This window comes from Haemaphysalis longicornis, unplaced genomic scaffold (assembly GCF_048455015.1).
Source record: "Haemaphysalis longicornis isolate Haplotype H1 unplaced genomic scaffold, Haemaphysalis longicornis Haplotype H1 scaffold_10, whole genome shotgun sequence".
In the NCBI taxonomy this organism is placed as follows: domain Eukaryota; kingdom Metazoa; phylum Arthropoda; class Arachnida; order Ixodida; family Ixodidae; genus Haemaphysalis; species Haemaphysalis longicornis.
Genome location: NW_027526204.1, coordinates 139,162,977 through 139,190,302, shown reverse-complemented (window position 1 = coordinate 139,190,302; position 27,326 = coordinate 139,162,977).

Here is a 27,326-nt window from a genome sequence, read left to right as displayed (position 1 = left end):
CAGTCACGTGGCGTCACGCAGCCAAACGGAGGCTTCGAAGAGATCACCGCTTCCCCTGGACGGGATCGAACCTGGGTCCCTCGCGTTACGAAGCCGATGTCAACCCCATTGGGCCACACAAGAACACGTTCTTCATACGCAAAGAGGTGGGGGTGATCGCTGCGCTGCGCTGTTGCCACGGACACTTCCGTTGCGGAGCCGCAGATAAGTACATAATACAGTAAAATAAGGAAAAGAATATGGATTAACGCATTAATTACTCCCATATTGATGAAAATTCAATCCAGTGTCTCTTTACAGGCTTTTTCAGGGGGATGTGGTTCCCTCTCTTGACTAATTTCGGTATCAACGCCAGGCTGATACTGAAACTTGTCAAGAGAGGGCGCCACAGCTCCTCTGGCGAATCGCTGCGCCGTGTTTGATAGCTGTCACGTTGAGTGGAACTGTGGAACTGCTTTTAATTTTTTTCACAGCCTTGAAGTGGCCCGAGCGAAAATTTATTGGTTTCATCTGCCGCGGGAGGTACTACCAGCAAACGGTACTTTCGTCTAAAATGATGCAAATATCTAGGAACTGCAAGGCGCCCTTCTGTGGCAACTCATGAGTAAACCTGAGCCCCTAATTGCCACTGATTTTGACAAACATCAAGAACAGCTTTCAAAACAGTTGGCCTGCCGTCCTCCACCACTGCTGTCATCAAAACAAGAAAATCATCTACGCATTCAAAGATTTTCACAGAAACTCTGGAGTTTATGCAAGCAGCAATGCGTTTGTTCATGGAGCTGAAAACAGGTCGCTTAAATCGGCGTAAAGCATGAACCGATACGCACTCCATTGATTTGGATAAAAGTCGCGTCAATAAAATAAACGAAAGTAGACGAAATGTAAAAGCGTAAAAGGTTTATGAAGTTATCAAGTTAGACCAGATTGCAGTAAAAACTGCGCAAATGGACGGGACGGATGAAGAAGGACAACAAGACTGCGCCTGTCTTGTTGTCCTTCTTCATCCGTCCCGTCCATTTGCGCAGTTTTTACTGTAACTATGCAACACCAACTAGCCCAACAACATGCTTTACTTAGACCAGATTGATTGATTATGGGTTTTAACGCGCCGACGCTACACAGGTGATAAAGCGCGCTGTAGTGGAGGGCTCCGGCTTAATTTTGACCACCTCGTGATCTTTACGTGTGCCGAAATCTGGAATACACGGGCGTTTTTGCCTTTTGCCTACATCAGAAAAGCAGCCACCACCGCCGGGAATCGAACCCGCGTCCTTGGGCTCAGCAGCACAACGCCATAGCCACTATGCCACCGCGGCGGGTAACAGTTAGACCAGAAGAGTTCTGTAAAGCCACAGGTCCGAAGTGATCGATGTACTCTTTAACGTAGAAAACTACTCCTGTTAAGAAAGGGGCGGGCGAAGAGAAGCAGAGAGGCAGGAGGCCACCGTTCCGAGCAGTTTCTTCTTCTTCTCTTTATTCCTCTACCTCTTTTTCTACATTCTCCCCCCACCAGAAGATGGAGGTCCCATTTCTAGGAAATGAAGTGTCTGCACCGGTCTCTTAATTATCTTCCCATCCTGCGTCTTCAAGCTACAGGCCCGAGTGAGCCCGTCTCGTCCAGGAAAAACTTCTGTAACACGGCCCAGCAACCAAAGGCTCCTGGGGGTGCCAGTTGCCTCCACCAATACCACGTCCCCAACTTGTAAACTTCGGTTGGACGCACTTGGATGATGATGAAAGGACCTCAGCTCAAGGATATACTCTCTTCTCCAGCGATTCCACAAGTGGTCCAAAAGCTTCTGCCGGTACCGAAGCTTGCTAATTGTGGCTTCACGTGTCACCTGGTTGATGTAGGAGTCGTCCTCATTGCCTGGGCCAGGTATGCTCAGCAAGGAAGTTCCAATGAGAAAGTGCGCAGGGCATATAGGCGAGGGCTCCTCCGCACTGGTGTACGTATAAGTAAGAGGCCTTGAATTGATGACAGCTTCTACTTCTGTAAGAAGCGTGGTCAGCTCCTCTGCGCTCAGGCTCGTCTTTCCAAGCACCTTCCGCAAGGCTGACTTTACGGAGCGAATCAGCCTCTCCCACCAACCTCCCCACCACGGCGCTGCTGGGACTATGAATTTCCACTTAATCCGGTTGGTGGCGAGGAATGAGGATAATGGAGAGGTGCCCATTATCCTCCGTGCCTCTTTGATATCTCTTGAAGCTCTTCTGAATGCGAGCGCGTTGTCGGAGTACAAAGTGCACGGTACCCCTCGGCGCGCCAGGAACCGACGAAAAGCGAGAAGGAAAGCGTCCGAAGAGAGTCCGGTTGTTAACTCCAGGTGCACAGCTCTTGTGGTAGAGCACGTGAACAGCAATACATAAGTCTTTGCGCCCGGGGTGTTTTTCACGTAAAGTGGACCGGCGAAGTCGAGTCCAGTTACCTCAAATGGTTTGGAAGCCAGTAGTCTGTCCTCAGGCAGCGGAGCATGTTGTACGTTAACAGGTCTGCTGCTGAATCGTTTACAGAGGAAGCAAATGTTAAGAAAGGGGCGGGCGAAGAGAAGCAGAGAGGCAGGAGGCCACCGTTCCGAGCAGTTTCTTCTTCTTCTCTTTATTCCTCTACCTCTTTTTCTACAACTCCTCTTGTAGAACGCCGGGAGTTATCGGTATTTCACGCCCTTAATACAACAATAGCTGAAAATACGAGATGTTGAAGTTTATTCCATGGCCCACTGTGCTCGCGTCAAAAACCAAGTTGAACTGCGCAGCTCGTAAATTGATGTTATTTTGTTTTCATGAAAAACACAGCGCGAATAATTGCTTGGTACTAGTTCTCTAAGCTTTTCGTCCCCAAATGTGTCACAAGTCGGTGACCGCTCTGGTAAATGTTTGCGAAGGTTCAAAACTGCATTAAAATATACGTTTCCACCAGCTTTCGAAGCAATAGCATCACAAGTTGGTAACCTCCAAGTTCAGCAATGCGTCTTAGTAGAGCAGAGGTGATGATAAAAACTATGTTAGGGGTAACAAGAAGACCGTTATCTTCGAGCTGAGAGGAGCCCTCATTCCTGTAGCCCTGTAGCTTTGGCTGCCTCCTGAGCCCTCTAGGCCAGTCTGAGCTGGGGACGAATTCTCCGAAAAATGACGTCATTTTGAAACGACGGGGTAGCGCCATGCAAATGCAGGTGTTCTGGGGTTGGGGCCGTCGCTTTGAGGCGCAAGAAAGAAGGCAAAACCGGACTTTGGAGCACCGGCAAGAGGGCGCAAAGCGACACGCGCTGCCCCCCTCCCTTTTCCCGTCGTTTTGCTTGGGACTTTGCGTCCTCTTGCCGGTGCTCCTCAGTGCATTTTGCCTGCTTTCTCGCCCCTCAAAGCGACGGCCCCAACCCCAGAACACATGCATTTGCATGGCGCCACCCCATCGTTTCAATACGACGGCCCGTCGTTTTGGAGAATTGGGCCTCTGGTCTTTCAGGGCCAAGCTAGGCAACACGGCTTCGCACTGCTCTGTCGTGGAGTTCCGACTTGCGGGAACCGTGGCCTAATCTCCTCGCTATTGCTTTAGCCTTCCCGAAGGGCAGAATTTCATCCACGGTTCGGCAATGACACGTCATGATTCAAATTAAAGTTGTGCCATTATATACCTCCAGTCTAGGGCTGAGGCTGTGCCTCGTGCTTATTAGCAGCCGTATTCGGCATGGCGAAGACAATTCATGATCGCTATTTTGAGTGAAGTGTGCTTATTCTGCTCGATACGAAATTATAGGTCGGGCGACAACGCTTTCACACGAACGTTCTGTCTGGCGAATAGTTCAGATACGAGCTAATTTCTGCAGATTACCCTTGCTGTAGTTCGCTCAGGTGTAACTGACCGCTCTGCTACCCACATATCGCATTGTTGACGGTTGAAGAGGCATCTTGGCAACACAAAATCAGGAACAGCATTATTTTTACTTGCGGAGTAATATTTCAGTGCCTTTGCCTCTCCGGCAGCTAGTGGGCGTAGTTTAGTTCATCTCTGCTCGGCTAACCTCGCTTTCACCATTATATGCATTCCCTCTCTCTAGTTCATATCTGCTGGTATGTACGCATGTGGGCATGTATGCGTGCACGTGTGTATGTATCTGTGCGTGTGCGTTAGTGAGTGGGCATGTGGTGCTCCGAATTTTCCCATTCTATTTCCGGCATTTCAGAAACCAGCGCAAAAATCGCGCACGGCTGCGAACATCCGTCCTGATTGGCCGCAAGGACGCTCACAGTAACTACGCAAGGACAAAAGAGTCGCCCGCCATAGATTGGCATGGGCTTTAATGCTGCGGGAAAAACAAAACAATTCGCAAGAGACAACTAAAAGCAGCAAGGCAGGCGGATCGACGCAGTTCGTATGAAGGAAGTAAAAAAATAAGTTCAGGGACAGAAGGAAACCCGGAGGGAGGCCGGCAGCAAGAATAAAAGCCCGGAGAGAAGCGGGATTAAAACGACGAGCCTCGCGCGGGCGGTCGAGGGAGCACAGCGACGGGAGTGGCGGCGGCGGCGGCGGCGGCGGCGGGGCCGACGAACGTCACCGAAATCGAGTTAAGGAGCGACGCGATTTTGTTTCGGGCCGCTTGCGGCAGCGGCACGACAAAGTCACGCTGTCGTCGCAGTGGACCTCTCCCTCCTCTCGCCCTCAAATACGGCGGGCTTCCTGTGCCCAGTAGACGAGGGGTGAGAAGGGGCAGGGGTGAGAGGTTACGCACAGGGTACGCGAGTGGTGATGGAGAGGGGATTCCACAAGGCTCCGTCGACTAAAGAGGGCGATCCCATTACGAGCAGCGTCTGTCTATCTGTTTCTTCCGCGACGGAATGATGGCAACGCGAGAGAGGGCAGCGGCCATCAGAGCCGTATAACCCGCCGCTCCTTTCCTGTCGCCCTATACGTCCACTCGCCCAATTTCTATTTCCCTTCCCCCTCCTCCCCAGCCACCTTTCGTAAGCGTTCCACCACTTCAAATTGTCGGGTGTGGTTTTCAGGCTAAGCCGTCCTGTGCTCCTCTCTGCGCCGTCTCCCGTTCCTTCTCCGCTCGCGTTACTTTCTTGCTTTCGCTTCTCGCTCTTGATTATTACGGCGTTTACAAGCTGCGACGGCTAACTGCCTGGAGTGCGCGCCGAAACGGTCTCCTCTCGTTGCGTCTCTCTGGCCCCTTTTTACGTCGTGTCGTTTCTCTTTTTCTCTTCTGGATCGCGCGGGAAGCATCTCTGGAAGAGGCGGACGAGCGGCGGTTCTCCCCTCTCCTCGCCCCGCGCGCGACCGCGGTCTTTTTCAATCTCGACTTGTCCGGCTGCCACTTTGGCGATGGTCTCGTGATCCGGAAACGACCGAGCAGTTCTAACGAATCCAATTAATTAAGGACTCAATTCGTTCGGTGGCCTCCGCTCTTCTTTTGTCTGTCTCTCGTTCCCTGCGCCATTCGCACATTCTCGCGAACCACGCTGGCCTGCTTCCCCTCCTCACCCCCTTCTTTGCAAGCGCTTCTTTTTGCCTCCGCCTACACCTCCCCACCCCCCCTTTTTTTTTCTGGGGATTTTTCGCCGTACCTTTTTGTATACTTATTCCGTGGTTTCGCTCTTTGAGTAACTTAGTTTTTAGATGTGTTTTATTAAGAGTTTTCGTTCAAAATTTCGACCAATCAGCTTACAAGCGGTAATGCACGCGGTGTAAACAAGCCTGTGGCTCTCGAAAACAGTGGAGCAGCTCCTGGCACTTCGACCGTCTCCCACATGGTACTCAAGTTAGTAAATGTTCAGCACAACGACGAGAGTAGAAATTGGGTGTCATGTAGAACGAAAGAGGTTTTCCCAAAGAACAGAGCCAAAAGTCAGCAAAAACGCTATTCATGCGAAAACAGTGCTTCGTGCCGCAATGTGCAATTGCTTGGGTTCAAAATACACGTCTCACGGCTGATTAGCAATGCTTATAATTTCAAGGATCAGAAACGCGGTTAACAAGTGAATTTCGTAAATGGTTCAGCTCAACGCAAATTGCGTTGACTCACGATGCTGTAAGTGCAGAGATGCACTGGATGTGGTAATATTGTTTCCAACATCGCCAGTGTGTTTGTATCGTGCGCCAACACAAATTTGTATAAAATCACATTCACCTCTGCTGAGATACAGGTTTACTATTCGAGGTATTTGTAAAGTGATAAAAATTTCGCATTGTTTTCGGTTGTGCAGCAGAAACTCAAATGCGCAGTTTCGTGCATATAGGCAAAATTATCCGTTCTAAAGTACCTGCTGAGGTGGTGGATTTCGCCCATTAGGCTTCACTCGCTAACAACCAGTCCCCAATATCAGCAATCTTCATTTACGTCCTTTTTTTACGCCGAGAGGGGACCTTAATGGTATTGCAACTCTGCCCAGCCCACTAGAAAACAGGCGAGAATTTATTAACTCCGCCAGACAAAATAAAGAAATCGTAAAACTCTGATAAGCCTTGACAATGGATGCCCCAGACAAACGCGCACGGGCATCCCGCAGGGTAAGCGAAAAGATTGACACGTGTGAGCAACTTGAATAAATCGGCAGTTGCATTCTAATGGCTCGGCGATAAAGCAGCTTAGGGCGAAAATCGACGCTTTCAATCTTCCGTGTCCATGGACTTCTGTAAGCCCTTTCGTGCTGCCACAGGCGCTCACAAACAATGGATCGTCGCCGTGAGGCGAACCTCTTCGCTCACCTCTGTTCACTGGGGCGTCACTACACATGGAGACCACCTGTAGTGAAGTACACTCTACCTGTAGTGACAGTTGCTGATGATGATGACTGGTGATATCTAGTGGTGTCCCCTTTGTAGCGGAATTATGACGTGCCATCTTACCAAAAAAAAAAACTAGTACACCTATGTTTCATACTCTTCGTTTAATACTAGCGCTGCGGCAGGCTCAAAATATTATTAGGCACAAAATACTTATTTTTCTGCTACAGGTGGTAGCTATCCCAGGCAATATTCCCCTCTTCGCTTTTCGCCATTAGCATTCTAACCTTTTTTTCGTCCCCTCGACAGTCTTGACGTTAACTCCCACTGTGCTACCCTTAAATCCTAGGAATTCTGGAAGCCGAATATTTCCCTCGTGTGGATTTGGATGGATACCATCGCATTCCAACACTATGTACCGCACAGTTTCGGTTTCTTTTCCGCAGACCACGCATACCCCATTATTTTGTGTATACTTCCCCACAAACCTCTTAATTCGCAAGCACACCGCTCTTGCCTCAAAAAAGCAAAGCACTGCCCTTGGAATTATCGTCGAAATTTTCCTTTCTGATGCCCCATTTCTCAGCCTTGTACATCTCTAACGACGTTTTAGCTTCCATTTTTTCTCTCCATTCATTCGTTTCGATCTGCCGTGCTTCTTTTTGGTTGTCTTTGATTCTCTACTGTTCTTTCCGTATTTCATAATTAATCTTCTAGTCTTCCTTAGCCACTGCGTGTCCCCGCTTTTCATGTATAGGCACCTAAGCTGTCCACCTACGTTGATCCATTGATTCGTTGATCGAATGATCCCTTGATCCGCCTACGTTCGCCATTCGGAATAGTGGCGCCATCTGTAGCCTGTTACTAGGGTCGCATTCCCAAACTTTGTTATTTTCCGTAATAAGTTTTAGAGGTAACACACCATTTTGTTTCGTTACAGATTTTGCACGCCGTCCGATGCTTCGTTATTGTCATGTGTTTCTACCTTTATTTTACTCTCTGAAACACAAAAACAGTCCAACTGGCAAAATAAAGACCTGCACGTTCTAAACTTGCAGTGAGGCATTCTTGAGGCTACAAGTATCTGCATTCTATTTATTGTTTTGTACTTTTGTTTCGCCTTTAACTTATCTCGCAAGACAATTGCTCAAACTGCAAAAAAAAAAAAAAAACGCTGCTCGACCATACAAAACCACAAGAGGCTGACATACGTCATTTGGCTACTTTGTTCTCTTCTCGAAAAGTCTTCTCGAAAAGAGAGACCGCTAAGATTGTTTCGAGGGATTGTGTAAGTAAGTGTCCCCTTCGAGATAACGTGCGCGCAGGTAATGCTTCGAAACTTCAAAATTTCATAGTTAGTTTATTTCCCGAAAGATAAATCTGAGGCTTACGACAAGATAACGAACAGATAAGCAACACCTGGGTTTCGTTCCGCTATCTGTCACGCACTCGGTCACTGCAGGGTCTCGTCGACCGGGGATAGAAGCTCCGGCAGTGCTCTCGCTAGCACGTCTGCGCCACCGCAGTGGGTCAACCGGGAGGACACTAAGTGCGACCTACTATACTCCAGCTAAACAACACCGCCAGCCAATAGAAGACGAGGACAACCCTTAGAAGCGGTGTAAACGCGGAGACCATCATTAGCGAAGGAACCTGGCGGGCACAGCAGCTCCGTATACTTGTCACAGCGCACAACAAGGCCGCACGGGATCGTTGATAGGCTCGGCAAATCGTTAAAAGCGGCCGCTTCAAAAGCAAATCCGACCTCGTTCTCTTTCCATAGCTGCGTCTCTCCCGGCGCTGCTGAGTCTCTTCAGCGACGGCACATCGTTCACGAAGTTGGCCGAACGGCCCCTGTGCCCAATGCGTGGGCGTGGCCGCTTCGAGCGTGGCAATCGATCTTCGCCTTGAAAGAACGTACGGAGAAATCGTGGACCCGCTTGCGAAGCCCGCCGGCGCAGTTCAAGCGCGTACACAGAGCAATCTGGACAATTCAAAACGTAAAATACTGGATTACCGCACCTTGCGGTCAGATCCATGCAGTGTGATTCTGCATTCGGTCGGATTCAAGCTTGAAGTCAGTTTCCTTTGTTCGTACGAATGGTCGGACCACTTGATCTTAACATGGTAGCGTTACTACAGGGTCCATAAGCGGTTTTGCGCAGGCAATAGACGTCACGTGGTCATGTTTATCATCGGCGCTAATCGAGCGTTCGCAGGAAGACGTGATCACCGCCAACCAAAAATGGCGGCTGCGCCAGCTGTACGTGAGCGCCCGGATTGCAGCTGGAATCGGGCGCAGCGACAACTGGCGTGCAGGGTAACCAGGTGCTCCAACCTAAAACCGGCCAATCTTCAAGCCAAACACGCCCAAATCTCGCCCAACGCAAAAAAAAATATATATATATCCCGCCATATTTGGACGAAATGTCACCCAAATGTTTGGAACACATTAAAAAGTTCATTTAAGCCCAACATTTTATAGAAGAAAGGAAAATCCCGTGGTAGTTACGTAACAGGAAACGATCCAGAGGACTAAAACACCTGGCCTGTGTGGCATGACATAGTGGAGGGCTAGTACATACGGACATTTTCAACTTTCGCCTTCATAAATACAACAGCCGCAGATGGGATCGCACACGTTCTTCATGAGCCTTCACAAAATACAGTAGACACAAGGGGGCAAGAAAGGGCCAAGGTCAAAAACAGCACCGATCAAGGTAAGTACATCCCTCAGCGACACCACTTGGTTCATACAGAATACATGATTTCAACCGGGAAAACAACTCTTCACTTGGCTCAAAACTTTACAACATTCTCCGCTTCTTGCCAAAGCAAACTTAACATGAAGAATACTTTGTAGTGTTTCGTCGCACATACGTTTTTTTTTTGTCACTTTTGTCAAATACACTTGACTGAAATCACATTCCACGGTGGCATTTGATGTCGGCAAACAAAAAAGGAAGAGGGCAAGCAAAGAGACGAGAGGAAATATCAAGTTTTCTGCGCTGTTTCTGGCATGTGGAAAGACGAGGGTGGACCGGTAGGCTGAGGAGAGAGAATACGCGGTTTCAGCCCGCGCAGTGAAGTTTCTTCTCCTTTCATTGGTGCTAGAGCGGGTGAGTCATTGTTTCTGTCGGCAGAAGCATTGCTGCTAGTCACGCTCTCACAGCAGACCTTCACGGCTTCGCGAGCAGGGATGGTGAATGCAGCAACGCTCCTTCAACAGCGGAGTAGCGCTATTGTGTCTCAACCTTACGGCCTAAACGCAGATGCCTTCCGCAACTTTTAATTAAAGAGAGTACACTACATGTAAAAATGCAGCATGCGCGCCGATGTGGAGAGGAAGAGAGGACAAGAGGAAAAGCGTTTTTCCTAATTTACCATTTTTTCAAAAACGCACGCTTCAGGAATAACGAATAAGATATCTCGGGGTAAGTACTGAAGAAAACTGGGCGTTGTGCTCACCCACTGAGCGCTCCGGAGCAATATTTTACACTTCGGTAAGGTTACAGCGAAAGCTGTATATGAAACGTCCTTGATGCATTTTGCTGCTGAGCACGACGACGCGGGTTCGATTCCTGGCCGTGGCGGCCGGTTTTCTGATGCAGGCGAAAAGCAAGAACGCCCGTGTGTACGACATTTTGGCGCACGTTAGAGATACCCAGGTGCTCAAAATTAATCCGAAGCCCTCCACTATACGGCGCGCCTCATCGCCTACGTTAAGTCGGCGCGTTAAAACCTCATGATCAATCAATCAATCAATCAATCAATCAATCAATCAATCAATCAATCAATCAATCAATCAATCAATCAATCAAATTCTGAATTCAAAGCCTAGTTGTCAGTGACGTGGAGTTCCCGTTAATGATTTGACAAATGGTGACGCCAACCCAGCTTGATGGAACAAAATAAGAGGGCCAGTAGAACAAGCTCGACTGGTGAGCAACTAGAAGTTATTAAACAGCACAAATGTCTCCGTACGTGATGTTTTCCCTTAGTGGGCGTCAATAGGTGGTGTCCGCCAGTCGTACGTAGAAAGAAGGCCATCGCACCAAAAGCAGAGCAACGCTGGCCGAGCAGAACGCCAGACCACGAGGTCGGGAACTTGTGAACTTCATGCTCCCTTGCGTCTGCATGGTGTGTATTGCAGGTAAAAAAAGCCTCGAGAACGGCGGCTTTAGCGCTTACCGATTCAAGAGAAACAACTGGGCTGTACATACGTGCACTGACGCCACGTGTACTCCCTAACCACGCAGGTTAGCTACTACAACTGGTCCAGGTACTTATCGCAACATGGCTAAGATATCAGTATCAAATTTGCAGTGTATGCCGAGCTAGGATGTGCAATGACGGGAAATAAAATTTGCTAACAGGATGTAGCGACAACTGACGCGTTTATTACCATGTCTTTCTAGCGTGCATGTTGCCGCTCCGCTTACATATGCCGCTACTCCCAATTTAGGCATTCTTTGACTGGTTAGTTAGGCAGACAACTTGATCAACCCAGAATCAGAATAGTTAAGCTTTGATTATTTCTTGTGCGGGGACTCGTGAAGACTGAAAAGCAATTTCAATGCATCATGCCCTTACACTACTGCTGTGTGTAAAGGCGTGATGCTTGCCCATACGAGGCTGTCCTAGGTTATAGCGCAGCGCTTTCATTGCTTTCTGGCTGTTGCATAAAACCCTGGCCAACCGTATCCATAATAAATACCGATTTGATTTTATCGAGGAATCAATCATCAATATTCGGTGCGCATGGCGGCTACGGACACTTTCCGTGGGGTGTGCAAGTTTGGTGACTTCGAAGCATTAAAGTGTATTGTTGCTAAGCAAGAGTTACTGTGACACTTTGTGGGCCTTGCCTGAATTGAAGTGTATTGGGTTTCATTTTCCGCTTCAGTACCTTGTATTATGCACGCCTAAGACATCCTGAATCTCGCATAACGTGCAGCCATGCCACTACACATGCAAAGATGCCATAGCAATGCCCATGAACTGCCGCATTCATTCGAGGAAAGACATTCTGATGTAAGCCCAGCTAAAAACCCTCAAGCTGTTCGTACATTTTATACAAATCAAAAGTCCTGCCACTCTGTGAAAGTGGATGGCCATGGGAATCTTTTTAGCACACGACAGAAGGAGTGACACATAGTTCAGGTATATATTTGCCGTGGTTGAGCGTAAATAAACAATACTGTCGAGCGATAGCTCAATTTTCGCGCCGAGAGTGCGCAGTGAACGCACAGACAATTGTACCGCAAAACAAAATACAGACGCTGCCCGGCACAATCAGCGCTGTAGGCGCGCATGCGCAGTGAACGTGGATGCATCAGCGCCTCCTTGTGTTATTTTATGGCCTCATTATTTTCCCCTATCCCTCTCCACACCTCCACACCCTTTGGAACCAACGACTGATTAGACGCTTTCATTGCTCAACCGCACGAGGCGCTAACTTGACCTCGGTTGAGCTTGAAGGGTAGATTGATGACACGGGGAACCAGCTGTTTTGTGGGTTTGACCTGGTGAGGCTTCGCCTAAAAGGGAAACACAACGCCAGTTTAAAGTATAATCGGGCGTACAAGTGAACCCAGCCCGCAGGGCGAAACGTTTTCTTGCTGCAGCTCCGAAGCCTTTTGGCCAGCTGCAAGAATGTGAACTAAGCTGCAATGATCGCACACATTGGATAAAAATTTATGTACGCTGTGCACTTTATCGCTGGTACGTTGCACCACCAAAGACTGTTGGTCATCAGAAAATGATTCATATGTTTCGCTTTTCTCACAGCGAATAAAGCATATACAGCTGCATATTTTATTTATTTATTTATTCAATACTGCCAGCCGCACTTTGGCAGCCAGAGCAGGAGTGGTACAATGCAGAATACGAACACAGAGTTTACACGCGACCAGTAACACGGCCCGCGGAACACAGGGAAGCAATAATGCAGCAAGCTTACAGATTGTTAGGACACGCAAGCGCACGCAATCAGTACCACGGCCCACGATTCGCAATGCAGCAGTAATTCTCGTTACAAATGAAATGGCTACATGAATATACAATAAAACCGGCAATGCTAGTCTAATGCGAAACACAACAAAGTACACCACGCGCATTGTCCAGGAAGTGCGAAAAAACTAAATCTGACGTTGCCGTGTAAAGATAGGAAAACACTGCGCAAAAAAAAAGACGAGCAGTGTGCGTTAGTGGCATGGTTGCAAGCTAACACGTAAAATACGTTAGTTCAACAGAACCGAAGGGGAACAAGACTAGCACTTCAATCATACACAATTTTGAACAGCCGTTGAAAAAAACATTTTGGTTAGTTAAGTTAGTAACGTCGCGTGGCAAAGTGTTCCATTCTGCTATCGATCTCGGGAAAAAAGAAAGACGGTGGGCGTTTGTTCTCGTGAAATGCATTAGGATTGTTTTGTTGTGCTTGTTCTGGGTGAGGCGTGACATGTTGAATTCCAGGTAGGTATTGAAGCCAAGCTTTGAATAACCATTAACTATGTTGGGTAATAATTTAAGTCGATGTAATTTGCGGCGGGACTCTAGTGTTGCTAGGTCAGAACGCCTGCGCAGTTCTGTCACGGATACTCGCCTGCTGTATGCGTTGTGAATTAATCGCAACGCTTTCTTCTGTACCCGTTTGAGCATCGCTGAATCCGCCTTTGTGTGTAGGTCCCAAACAACGTCTGCATATTCGAGCAAGGGGTGGACTAGCGTAGTATACGCAACGGTCTTCGTTCTGCTTGTACAGTGCTGAAGTCGGTGTCTTAGTAGCGAAAGTCTGCGCAGTGCCGATGAGGTAATGTTTTGTATGTGTTTGTTCCAGGTGAAGTTTGATGTCATGGTTACACCCAAATATTTGAACTCGTTAACAACCTGTAATTCAACATTGTCAATTTTATAAGCATATTGAAACGGACACTTTTTGCGCGTTATTGTCATTTGGCGGCACTTTGTTGTATTGAGGCTCATGTTCCAATCGGCACACCAATTACTAGCAGCTGTTAAGTATTTGTTGAGAACTTTCTGGTCATTTGCCGATTCAATAGGGAGATATACAACGCAGTCATCGGCAAAAAAAAAACGGAAACGCACCGGACAGTCGAACTGTAAATTGTTTAAATAGGTAATGAAAAGCAACGGACCTAGGACGGAGCCCTGTGGTACCCCTGAAACAACTGATCACAAGTGAGAGGTAGACTCACCTATTTGAACATACTCATACCGGCTTGATAAGTAGGAGTCCAACCACTTAGTTATTTTCTCATTTTTGACCAAGTTTCGAATTTTCAAAATAGGTTGCTGTGGGGTACCCGATCGAAAGCTTTTTCGAAATCCAAGAATATAACGTCAATTTGCACCCCCCCCCCCCGTTATTTAAAACAGTTGTCTAAAAACAGCTTTTCGAAATGTTTGATTTAAAAAAATAGCCTTTACTAGGCGTTATTTTGTGAAACTTTTTAAAACTCTTCTTCAAAGCATTTCTTAGAGTGTCAGCAACAAAGCAGAGTTCCACTATTCCTCGCAATAGTTTTTATATGACTGCTGTCAGGCGGTAATTATCTACAATAAATATTAGGACCCAAATCTGCTTCACAACTGGTACTCTCTCTCTCTCTCTCTCTCTCTCTCTCTATATATATATATATATATATATATATATATATATATATATATATATATATATATATATATATATATATATATATATATATATATATATATATATATATATATATATATATTTCTCTCTTTCTCACTGTGTGTCTGGGAATTGTTAGAGCAAATGCACATGCACACTGCTCTCCGAAATACTTTTGAGCCTTCCTGGCCCCCCTAAAACACAGAGCATGCTGTTGCGGAGAAGGATAATTGCAGAAAAAAACATCGCGACAAGTGGGAACCTTCAGGACGGGCATGAATTTCACGGAGAGGCACAGTAGCGGACGGCTACGAGAAAACTGGAAATGGAGCATGATAAACAGGTGTACGTCACAATCTGTGGTAAGCATGTGCCTTGCAATCGAAATGGCGAGCAAATAAAAACATCGAAAATGACCCAAGTAATGATGTCAGCGTTCAGACACTTAAAATGCTACTCTGCATCAACGCGCTCATCTCCAGCAAGCCCCGCTCGCTGGAGAGAGAGAGAGAGAGAGAGAGAGAGAGAGAGAGAGAGAGAGAGAGAGAGAGAGAGAGAGAGAGAGAGAGAGAGAGAGAGAGAGAGAGAGAGAGAGAGAGAGAGAGAGAGAGAGAGAGAGAGAGAGAGAGAGAGAGAGAGAGAGAGAGAAGAAGACCATCAGAACTTTTCACATGGTCTTGTTAGCGATTATGTGGTGCTGCTTGCATGACAACGAAAATCAATACTGTCACACCTTTACTTCCAACAATATTATAATAAGTAATATAGGTATAATAGTAATGCATCCTCTATGAGAGGCTTGGTTGGTAATTCTTTGTTGCATGCAACCGTTCACACAAGTCTCACTTTGTAAAAGTCCATCCAGATAAAAGAGAAATTGGCGTACAATGCTGGTAACCCCTTCTTTCTCATTTATCCTAGCAACAAATACACGCGTTATAACAAGGGGGGCCTTCAGTGTGCGTGCAAGAGATGAGGCAATGTCAGGTGGAGTATTTTTTTTGTGCCAACGTAAGGGTGATACGGAACGGGCGTCCACGCACCAATAAGGTGTTTGTGCATTGATGGCATCCATCATACGCAGGGATGTGTAACTGAAATGACTGCCTGCATTCAAAAAGTATAGTTGCTATGGCTGTAACTTACGAAACATGCTACATTGATCAAGTAGTTTTCACGAAATCATGCATAATGCATGAATGCATGTTCAACCTAAGCAACTCAAACCACACATTGCATGTACGGCCTATCCAATCATCTCGTTGGCGGCTCGCCACGTTTATGTCGTGTTCGGGAGTGCGCTTTACGCACGCCAGTATGGGACATATGGGCTCATATTTATTTATTTATTCATAGTGAAATGGGGTTTATTTGCTGGTAGAAGCAGATGGTCGCAGAGGTCCAGAACCGCAGAGAGAGAGAGAAAGAGAGAGAGCCGACAAACGATCCCACCCAAAGCTTCGCAGACCGAGCTTCTTCTTCGTTCACACGTAGGTCTGGTTGTCTGCTAGCAACATGGCAATGTCTGATGAACATAGCCATTACAAGGGATTGTCCGCAGTTCCTAACTAATGTAGCCCGCGTTGCTTCATTACAATAGAAACATTACAGGCCCCAGGACAGACATTGTTAAGCGCAGCATTCGAGAAGTTACACACAGATAACATACAACTTTCAGGCCGTAGTAGCGTTTCAGGCCTTAGTTATCATAAGTCAATGCGTACTATACTCCGTGAGAATTCTTTGCAACAGTCGTTGTGCCGCTTACTTTGTTGCAATAATTTCGTTCGACATTATCGTTAAAAAGTAACAGTCTCATCTTTATGCCAAAGTGACTGGGGGGTCCAATAAGCATTGATTAGTGAGAAACCCCTCGGAGGGAAAACCACAATAAATCTGTTTGCGTACTCTGAAACATTACACAAAACTACGCACCCACAGAGTAGCTTATACCTGCATGCATTAGACAACGCTTTAAAAAGCAGCCAATCTACTCGTGAACTTGACGGTGTGTGAAACGTGGTGGGCTCTCCTCTGAAGGTCACGAATGCGCCACGACGGATCAAGCTGGACTTGCCATTCTGTTATGCATACGCTAAAGAAGTTGGCCAGCCTGGCGCTGTTTACGAGTTCGCTTTCAACACTAGCAACATTCTTTTGACTTAAAGGAAAAGAGGACCCGCAGTTCAAACTATGTGGCTGCGTAGTAGGGACATTTTTGTGTCTTTCAGTAACTGTCGTCTTTGTGATGCCCCGGAAACGATTGAGTTAACCTCAAAGTGTAAACCTCATGAGTTAACCTCAGTAACCTCAAAGACGCTATGTTGTTTTGGGATGTGCTTCAAACCTTCCACGGGCACTCCAACAGTACTTTGAATTACACCCACAGTGTACGGTACCTTGTAGCTCCCTGTGAAGATGTGCCTTATGACCTCTTTTTTATTCTGATGGTCCTACCTAGTTTATGGAAAACGCGCACGTCAGTAACGCTGAAACTAAGTATCGTCCAAGTCGCACTTAAGTGAAATGATACTTAAGCTACACGCCACTTTGACGAAAATGATTTTAGACCTGATTGGTACCTTGTTTTGCACTGGTATATATCATTGCCCTGTACTAGCTGGAATAGTTATCAATGTTTTGTTCGCCGAATTTCAGATTACCCATCTCGCCTTGCATATTAGCGCCATGATTTGTAAATAGTTCTTGTATATATGTTTCTATCCATTTGAATTAAATTTGGCATGGAAGAAAAGAAAATAACTTTTGGCTGTGAGGTAGAGTTTCTGGTTTTATTTATTTAAAAGTAAAGTCGACTTATCTTTTTTGTTGCACAAATGTTCTTAATGAATAGTTGTGCCCATTTGTTTCGTAAGGAACAGTGGTATACATGTTTTAGATTGCCTTAGGCGCTGTGTGCTGCCTATCACCGTATTTGATTGATGCTTTTTGCCGTGCAGGACGGGCCGCTTCTGTACGGTTGACGAAATGGAAAGCCGCAACCGGAGCATGCACACACTCACCGAGGTTTAGCGATGAGCACAACGTGCCGAGGGTACAGTGTACCAGAAGATAGAGGTGTGTCGTGCGAGGGAAAAACAAACGGACAGCGTGGGCCCCCTTTGAATAAAAAAATGTGTGGAGCGCCGGCGTTCCCCGGAAAACTCCTGTTGCAGCCAGCGCCACCAAAAAATTCTTAAAGGGACCCCGCAACACTCTTTGAGCAGTGCTAGTAGACCCGGGCGACGTTTAGATTACACTGCCAGTAATACCTGAGCCAAATATTACGCGTGCACGTGAAGCAGTGATCGCGCAAATCGCTGTGAAAGACGCAGGAAAATCAACCGCGCTTTCTTCAATTTTTCTCATTACGCACCCTTGGCATGGCCGCAATGACGTCATTGCGGCCATGGTTGTCCTGTTGGCTGTCGCTGGTCAACTTCGCGGCTTATTTCTCGCATTTCCTGTGACGATCCGCCGTTGTTAGACTCACCGCTGTGTACCAACTTCTACGCCTGAACCAGTACGCACAGTTTTGGCGTTTCTTTTGTACTTTGAGTGAGCGCGATTTTTGATTGATGAACTCAATACTACCCTTTCAACGACACCACTCGACAACAAACGATTATTGCTTCAAAAACGCCCTACCAGCCTGAGCGCGCGCTTGCGAGCGGCAGCCATGCCTGCTTTTTTGCTGCCCCAGACCGGAAACAGACCCCTCCACGTTGCCGAGAAAAGGGAGAAAACTCCCCGGCATGTCATATACCGAAGGTCGCCGAATAGAAAACCGCGAGCCGCACCCCTCTTCGGGAGAGAGCGCGCAGCTTTCGTCGCGCTGCCCGCGGTTGAGTTGAGAGGGGAAAATCATGCGCGATTTCTAATCGCACGTATTTTCGGTGATAGTGAATGTATTTTCATAATACTTGCGGGAGGAGATTGCTCGGACAATAGACTTTACCCCAAAATACATTCCGTGTAAAATACATTCCGTGTAGTCTATATTAAGTGCTGCAGGGCCTCTTTAAACCAAAATAACAGTTATGTAGGGTGCTTTATAAAGCAATATGCATAAAATGGAGAAATAGTACTATTCAAGGCAATAAATAAGGATGAATTTAACAAACAAAACTCGTGAAGCCACGTGGTAAGCAACGGCCGCCAGGGGCGCTGCTTACAACACGTTGGAAAAGCAGCAGATGTTAGTAAAGGAAGGTTGGAATGCTGGTGGGATAAGAGCAGAGAACAACCTGCGAAGACATGCGAACAATGAAGTCAGACTAGCACAAAAATTTCGTAAAAGTATTTTATTTTTTATATTATTTTTATTTATTTTGTTTGTATTTTTGGCGAGGTGATTGTACAGTGGCGTTGCGACTAAGGCCGCTGTGCAACGCCAACCCGTTGCAAAGGGGAAGCCGATAAGCATCATCATCATCATCATCATCATGGGGAGTGGTGTTGAAGGTAAAGAAGGGAAGGGATGGGTACGCAAGTGGAGTAATCATATGGACGAGAATTTAGTACAGCGGGGGGAGATAAAACTGGGGTGGGAGCGATGAGAGTTTAAAACAGGGGTGAGGGGGAGATGGGGGGAGGATGCAAATCTATTAGGTTAGCTAGGAATAGGGCAAGTGAGCGTAATAAAACAGGCAAGTCGGTTGCTGACAATCGACGCCCCGATTTAAAAGGAGAGCCATTAATCATCCTCACCACCATCATGAGAGAAATGGATCAACGTAGGTGGACAGCTAAAGTTTTAAGTTAACTATACATGAAAAGCGTGGACACGCAGTGGCTAAGGAAGACTAGAAGGCTAGCGATGAAATACGGAAATAACAGTAGAGAATTCAAGACACCCAAGGTAACCAAAAGAAGGCAAGGCAGATAGAAACGAATAAATGGAGAGAAAAAATGGAAGCTAAAACGTCGTTCGAGATGTACAGGGCTGAGAAGCTGGACAACCCAAAGGAAAATTTCTACGATAATTCCAAGCGCAGTGCTTTGCTTTTTGAGGCTAGCGCAGGTTGCTTACGAACTAAGAGCTTTGTGGAGAAGTATTAACAAAATGATGGAGTATGCGCGGTCTTCGGAAAAGAAACAAACTATGCGGCACATAGTGTTAGAATGCGAGGGCATCCATCCAAATCTACACGAGGGAAATATTCAGCTTCCAGAAGTCCTAGGACTTAAGGGTAGCACAGAGGGAGTTAACTTCAAGGTTGTCGAGGCGACGAAAAGAAGATTAGAATGCTTGTTTGCAGGGAGGGGACTATTGCGTAGGAGAGCTACCACCTGCAACAGAAAAATTAAGTATTTTGTGGCTAATAAGCTTTTTGTGCCTGCCCTAAGCAGCGCTAGTATTAAACGAAGAGTATAAAACATGGGTATATTCTTTTTTTATATATAAGATGACACGTAATCACCCCGCTACAAAGGGGATACTACTAGCAATCATCATCATCATCATCATCATCATCATCAACTTTAAGGAGAAATTTTCATCGCAAAAGGGACTCCCCCCTCCGGCTAACCCCGGATGACACACCTCTCTTCTAGTACACCATACCGAGGAGCAGAGTTTACGCGGTCAGTGGGAACGCCAGTGAGTGAACTTAAGAGGCGACACGAATCTGATGCATCAGCACCATACACGTTAGTAGCGACAAAAGCGGCGCCCGAGAGTTTGGCCACTAAGGCTCAAAGAGAGCAGCAGCGAATCGTCAAGAAGAGGCCCCACACAGTGTTTCCCAACCACACAGTGGCACACACCCCCTCAGGTGTATCGGACACTGTTTTGTAAGCAAAAAATTGCGCCGAATCTCATAAATACATATTAAGGTAAACGGCAAGATACGTTTGGACCCGCTTGGGGACGCAACTGAACCAAATGAGGGTTGCTTACGCACATTTGAACGAACCTGCATCACATCGTCCTGAATTCTTTTTACGTTTTTTAACACAAAAGTTTCATACGTGAATACACAGATTTTGCTGACGTCATATCCATCACGGAAGTGACGTCAGTAAACCGAAGCAAGTGGCCTGTAAAGGGTGCACCCCTGCACACAGAGTCTTTTTGCGGGGAAGAAACCTTTAGTACTAAAGTATACTTATACTTAAGGTTGTTCGTTTGGGGGTTTTATATTTTGACACGAAAGTGTTTTATGCCATGATACATCAAGATTTCACTGACGTCACATCCATCGCGGAAATGACGCCAGTACACCTTTACCGAAGCGACCCTCCAGCAGGACATCGCTCGCCAAGCACACCCACGAGACAGCCGCCGACACGCAAATCATGCTCAGCTGCAGATTTCACTGCACATTTAACTTTCGTGTATCACCGATTCCCATGACAGAGGAAACAACCAGTTTTTTTCTGTTCTTTACAATCGCCTACAAGAAACGTTTTCACTCCTCCTACATACCCTCCTGCTCCTTCTTACCCACCTCTCTGCGTGTAGGTGCACACACTACGAAATAGAGACGATAGTTTCAACACAAAGCTCAAATTTTGTCTTTGTAAGCTCTAAGACGTTTGAGCGTGGTTGTTCACGACACTTCTGCCTTCTTGACCGTAGCGTCGGAAAACGAAAACCGGAAGACCCTCCTTTTTGGCAACAAAGATGCTACACTGTGTTGCAGTGTGCTGTCGCGAGAATGTTCTTCCAACCCCCTCCCCCTTTTTTTTGTTGTCACCTCGTTGTTTACGTGCTAGTGTTTACACTTTTGCTCCATTTTTAGCCTGGGAAACAGGGCCTGTCAGTGACCTTCACTAATCCCTAATGTCCTCGGGCTCATACGTTTTCGACACATTTCAAATCAAATCAAATAAAATAAAATAATTCTATTCAAACATCCTAAGATGCTTAGGAGCACTGAGAAAAAGCCCAGAAAAGGCTTGACGGGGGTCCGTGCTCCTACAAGGCATACAGTGGAAAGCGGGGCACGTTAAAAATACGCTCAGTGAATCTGAACTCGCAGATGCAGCTGCCCGGGGACACAAATGTACACAGAAAGATTGCAATATAAATAAGAAAGTTAAACAATATCAGGATGGGAAAACAAGAATGATCTGATGTGCATAATATGGGTAAGATTAAAAGAAAGCACAAAAGCAAGCGGTAGTACAATGCGCGTTACACCAAATCAAAGTATGCGTGAGTACAAAATGTGCGCGATAAGAAACACTGGCACGATACAAATGACACAAAACGAACTCATGATATTGCTACCTGCCCTTTGGTTCTGTTTACAGAAATATTTTGCGCAAATCTCTAACTGACTTATCCATCACATCTGGGGTATGTTTTGGTACAGTTCGTTCAGGGTTGACGGCAAGCGAAATCTCAACATCTGTTTTCCGTAGTTAGTGCGGCAAACATTAACTTTCCATTTTTCGGGATTTCGTGTACAATACACGGGATGGTGCGTTGTAAGGGGATATTTCTCGCAATATCCCCTAAAGTTTTGCTGCCACTCATGCCTTGCCGCGGATATGGGAAAACTGAAATTGAAGGACGCCTACACTATATCATCGGTGTTGCTTGCGGATTACGGCAAGAACTTTTAGGATAGTTCACGTTGTTAAATGGAGGTGTGGTATAAGTGGCTGCAGATCATGTTCTGCTTGTCGTACTAATAGTTTAAGTTTAATGATTGTCCGGGCTGTTCAGTGGAGAGGTGCTAGAAGCGGCTGCAAATAATAGGCGTCGCAAGCGGCTGGACACGACTGAATGTGCCCACGTACATTGCCGAATGAGGGAGTCTCGTGGAATCATTAGGCTGATTGAAGGCCATGGTAGTGGTGATTAGCGCTCCACGACTGCCGTATGCATGACGCTGCAATACGTGCGGCGGTTTTGGTTCGTGCCACCTACTATTATCCGCAACTCACGAACAGCAACTGCCCTACTCCAAAACTTCGACTCGCGTGCACGGTCTAGTTCGCATCACGTTTTCAGCCTCAGGAGAGGAGATGGTGCCTTCCCCCGACGATGATGACGAAAGGACGGCGCAGCACTTGCGGGGTGCGTGCAAGGCAGCCCAAGGCACAATAAACGGCAAGGAGCCGAACCATCGGAAACATCAGGCAACACTCACGCGGCGGTAATTTCCGCAATCAATTCCACTCCATAAAGACGGGAATGCATAGCGCCACGCAGACGTTGCAGGCCAGAAGATCAATGGGAAGAATCACAAGGACAGCTAAGCACTCCTTACGATGCAGTGAATGCGACTGCATTGCTGTTATATAACCGAACCGATAAGGCGGTATTGGGGGGTGCCGCCACAGCACCTTTCGCTTATTGTGACTGATGCGCCGATGGGTCAGGCAGCGGCACGAGCAAAGCCCGGACGCGGTGTGTGCTTGAATCACGTATCGTCTCATATATATCATCATCCTTTTCTCTTTGCGTTTTTCTCTTCTTCTCTCTTACTATGACTACGTGTCTTTACCAACCACTCTTGTTAGGTCTGTGTGTAGTATTAACGTTAGGTGACCGTAAAGTTGACACTTAAGAGGTACCAAGCGAAGTCAAACTCACGGTACGTAAAGCTGTGGGTACTATACAGTTGACGACGTTAGAGCACAAGCGTAACGTTGGGTCTAATTTCAGGCGGGTACATACCCGCGTTAATCTCACCAAGCAGAGCGCCTTTAGCGTATAAACGTGTACGTATACGTGCCTAACCTCATCTTCTGTAATTAACACGATCGGAATAGTCCTGTACATGGCTTTGACACACCTTTCGAAGGCCGGAGAGCGTTCAGTAAATCGACCTTCTGTCAGCTAAAGCCATCGCACCGTCGCACCGTCGGTTTAGATGCGTAACGCCAAAACCCCAGCGACCGAGCACGAAGACTACAGTACGTTACTCTGGCTTCAGTAATCGAACGAGGCACCTAAACGAAGGAGGTTTATCATGAGGGAAGCGTCATCAGCTATAATTGAAATTACGTAAACTGGGATTACAAACACTTTACGTGACAGTGTGGGCGGGTTCAAGCAGGCAGGTGTTAGGTCGGCTTTAATAGAGTAAAAAAAATCTTGGATGCAAATGAAGGCAAAAAAAAGTGTTTGCATCTATGTATGTATGTATGTATGTATGTATGTATGTATGTATGTATGTATGTATGTATGTATGTATGTATGTATGTATGTACGTATGTATGTATGTATGTATGTATGTATGTATGTATGTATGTATGTATGTATGTATGTATGTATGTATGTATGTACGTATGTACGTATGTGTGTGTGTGTATATGTGTGCCTATGTTTGTACGAGGTTCACGATACTCGGAAATAACGGGCTCGTTGAAGGAACATTGTAAGGAAAGCCAACAGTCAAGGACCGCAATGATGGTATTAGGGGAGTTCGTCTGTTTTTTTTTTGTTTTTTTTTTGCCTGAAAATAAGCATTTGAAAATGGTATGGAATAAAAAGATAAAAAGAGAAACCTTATAAATAATATGGTAAGGTTTATGCAACAAAGTAAGAAAACCACTGGTGAGTGGCCTTGGACTCATACCTTCCAATTAAGCAAACTTAGGCCTAGCTTCTAACAAACGAAGTTTTGTTCTTTTTCTGCAGTAAATGAAAAAATTTAAAGCGTACTTCAGCCAGGGCTTTTCGTTCATTCACTGCATTATAAATACAATATACCTGAGACAATATACCTTGGTCGATTTCCGTGTCCAGTAAACCTTCATATAAAAGAGAATCTTTCGATATAACTGACGAAGGAGCGGGTCTCTAGTGAGCTCATGGCTTTTTAGTTGGCTAACAAATAATTTACATGTGAAAAAAAAATCAATATTGAAAAGTCGCCCTCACACCGTCTTAAAATGTTCACCTTTTTAAGTTTCCAGAATTCCTACCCAATAACATATCACATAAGGGAGAGATTGTTCTCGAGTTATTTTACCTTACTGTGGCAGTTGCTGAAATGTAATTTTAAATTACGTATTGATATGAGCTCGTGATTACTATTTCTATCATGTACAACTTTTCCATGAAAGAATTTGCACTGTTAAGACAAATATTAGCGCTACTAAATCACAGTATTGAAAGTATAACACTGTAAGCACGACAAAGTTGGGGGTCTCAAAATTTGCAAAAAATAACCAATTTTAACTGAAGATCGGCTTCATTTTGCAGCTGTTTGATTAAATCGGTTCGGTTCTTAATGACCGAGAAGCTACTGACTGATTTTGTTCCAGTGTTGGGATGTATTTACTACTGTACCAGACGAAAGTTGCTTGGTACAACACTTTTCAGACAATCTAACTTCCCTTTTCACTTGCGTCTCGTTAATCCAGCTATTTTCCTTCCTAACCCAGTGAAGCTTCGTGCAATTCATTTCTATAGAATCGATTTTACCAGCCAATTGCAAGTGTTGCACGAACATGGGAAGTGTCTACCACATCAGAAGAACATGCCTCCACGTCCCCACGCAGCCACCATTCTTCAGCATTGTCATACAGCAGTGAGTGAGTTGCTGTCCATCTGCGGCCCCTCTGCCCAGCGCATGTTGTTTTAGAGGGCAAGACAAGCTGGCCACCTTCAAAGCGTCCTGCTCTCAGGAAGCCTCACAACGCGCGGGTGCCCTAACGTGGAGCTTGTTGTTTGCATAAAAGTTTGTACAAACTATCCACCCCCAAAACTTGTGAAAGTCACGACACGGTCCCGCCATAGTCAGGTGAACTGAACTGTGCTCGTTGAGACGGTCAATCACAACTTATTCAGAGTCACGTTGACCAATTTTCATAGCTATTTCAATGCAGGACTCACTTTTCATCAGTCCAGTGTTCGTTCAATGCGTCCTAACCACCACACGCTGTAACCACAGATTCTATGTGTGGGTGGAATACCAACCAATGTGGCAATCTGCTTAAGGACGAACCCTCCACCAAATACTACTGACGAATACCATTGCTCTGGTAAATCCAAGCAGCACGCTGGTAGAAAGAAAAAAAAAACAATACATCGTTTTCCTATCAAAACACCAAATCTGTCTTTGTAAAGGCCGTTGCCTATTCTATACCTGTTCTGCATGGCCTGTCAAATCGTCAAGAGGAGCGACTGCAAGCATTGGTTACCAGAGGCCTCCGTCTCTGCCTCGGGGTGCCCAGGCCAACGTCGGGAACCATGGTTCTCGCGGAAGCAAGAGAGCCACCCGTAAATGCTTTGCGCGTGCAGGAGGTGCGCCGCCATTACCTGCGCCTGACTACGCAGCATGACTCGCACCCTTTGGTTTCCCGTCTTCAACAGCGTTCAGCGTCAAAGATTCATCAGGCCATCTTTAGTGATGTCATGACCCTGCCCGCTGTATCTCAATGGCAACACAGCACTGGGTCGCCTCCATGGACTGTTCCCTGCATTGACACTAATGCTGATATCCCCGGGATGCCCAAAAAACAATCTATATCTACAGTGGCAGCACGGCAGATGACGCTCAATTACATGCATGACCGTTATGCTGATTATGTGCATATATACACCGATGGATCGTCGACAACCACCTCGTCGTCGTCAGCTTTCCCAATACCGAGTCTTCACATCGATCAGGGGGTCAAGCTCTCGCACCCTACATCGTCGACGGCTGCAGAGCTTTACGCAATATATCTTGCAGTCAAATTTATCGCTACAATGACTTCACCGACTAAATGGGCAGTTCTCACAGATTCAAAAGCGGCTCTTCAAGCCCTAAATCCAATTGCGGCTTACAGTCATCACAATATCTTGGCAAGACACATCTGTGATGTGATTGCAACTGAAATAGGAAAAACTCAGAAAATAACATTTCAGTGGATTCCCGGGCACATTGGAATAAGAGGAAATGCACGAGCTGACCGATTAGCAGCAACCGCTCATTCAAATTCCACGTGTAGCGCCGTGCCTTTTACCAGAGGTGATGTTAAAAATTATTTGAAAAAACTAAGGACACACATTACTTTGGAAACCAGGTTGACCGATAAATATCGTTCATCGCTGTTATACCAAGTGGACCCGTACCTTACATACCCGTGTGCGTCTCACCTGGGTCGTTCCGTCGACACGTTATTACATCGCCTTCGCCTTGACGTGGCCTACACCAAGAAATTTCTTTACCGTATTCAATTCGCTGATGACACCTGCTGTGCTTGTGGACACCAAACTGAAGATGTACATCATGTCCTGCTTGAGTGCCCTCTATATGCGACCGATCGGAAAAAACTAAGTGATAAGCTTAACCTGCTATCTCGGACACCCCTATCCTTGCCGAAACTGTTGGGTCCGTGGGACAATGTACGCAACCAAACGAAAGCCTTCCTTGCCTTAAGGGATTTTTTTCAAATGACGAAGATGTGTGAACACTATTAAATAAGTGCACTTTCCTCTGAAACGCTCTGAAATGTGTGTGGAAACACACAAGGGTGTTATGTATATTGGCGAAACTATCTGTGTCACGTCGTGGATGTCGTCTGTATATAGATGTGTATAGTTCTCGTTTTTTTTTTTAACTTTATTCCACTGCTGTAAGGACGGCTGCTGTCTCAATGTACTTAATCTAACCTCTTGTGGTTCCTTAGGGCAAGTATTGTACCTCTTGTATACTCCAATGCCTGGAGTAGCCAGCTCCTGTTTGGGTTGGAGCTAAACTCTCCAATAAATAATTATTTCTCTCTCTCTCTCAGACAGAACTACAGATATAGCGAAATGTCAAATGCAAAAGCAGGGGAAAAAACAAGCTTGAAAAATGCCCTTTGGTGAAGCTGCAAGCACAGAGCCTAAAGAAAATATTTCTCGCTGGGAAGGTTACGTTTCCAGCGGGAAGTTGATATGCACAGCTGGCACTGGAAAATTATGCTAGAAATGTGGCTGGAAATCTTCATTTCCAGCAAGAATATGCAGTCCATTTTCATCTGGGTCGCTTTGTTTACAAAGCAAGA